The 880-nt window shown below is 43.1% G+C and overlaps 1 pseudogene; it reads left to right on the top strand.

Moving 5' to 3' along the window:
* Positions 272-880, top strand: part of LOC107617036 — a 5991-nt pseudogene continuing 5382 nt past the window's right edge.

Below are 880 nucleotides of genomic sequence, written 5' to 3' on the forward strand. Positions count from 1 at the left end.
ACTACAAGTAGGAAAGTAAAGAATAGAATTGATAAAACAAAATAAATTCAATCCTAACGTGATTATCTAAATCCAGAAGTTACAATTTCTAGCTTTTTATAAACCCACGTTAAGAACCTAAAATAACGTTAGCGTTTAAAGAAAAAAAAACATCCAAACAAAAAAGGAAGCGTTCAATACACTCAAACGTGCTTCTCTTCCACGTACTCAAGGAGAATGAGAGAAGGAGAGAGCGGGGGTGAGCGGTTGAGGGTGAAACACGGTGAGGAAGATGGCCATGCCATCGAAAGAGATAAGGGGGAGAGCGTGGGTGGGTGTGATCCAGTGTTAAGGAGGGTTCTTCTTGAGAGGGGTTAGAAAAGCCATCCAAGGTCTCTTTTAGAGATAAAGTCATTGGTGCAGAAAAGTCTAAGGCCTTTGCATTAGTAGGGTCTTTATCTGGGGATGGTATCGCGACGGTGACAGGTAAGCAAGGTGATTCTCGTCCACCAAGTGTCAGTTTTACCAAGGAGGCAAAGAGCTGTCTAGCTGAACCTTACAAGGAAGCCATCGTGATCAAGGTGCTGGATAAGCATTATGGCTACACGGCTCTCATGCATAAGCTTCGGATAGTATGGCGCATCAAAGGAGGGTTTGATTTGTTGGATGTGGGGTTTAGATATTTTTTGGTTAAATTTGATATTGCTGCGGATCGTGAGAGAGTCATTCTTGGTGATCCGTCGTTGATAGACGGTCACTATGTTGCAGTAAAGCCATGGGATGTGGATTTTAGGCCATGCAAAAAATCCTTTGGATCAACGCTAGTATGGATTCGAGTCTCGGGACTTCCAATTTAGTGCTACCAGGAACAAGCAATGCTGCGAATTGCTTCTGCAATAGG

The sequence above is a fragment of the Arachis ipaensis genome, chromosome B09, assembly GCF_000816755.2.
Source record: "Arachis ipaensis cultivar K30076 chromosome B09, Araip1.1, whole genome shotgun sequence".
Lineage (NCBI taxonomy): Eukaryota > Viridiplantae > Streptophyta > Magnoliopsida > Fabales > Fabaceae > Arachis > Arachis ipaensis.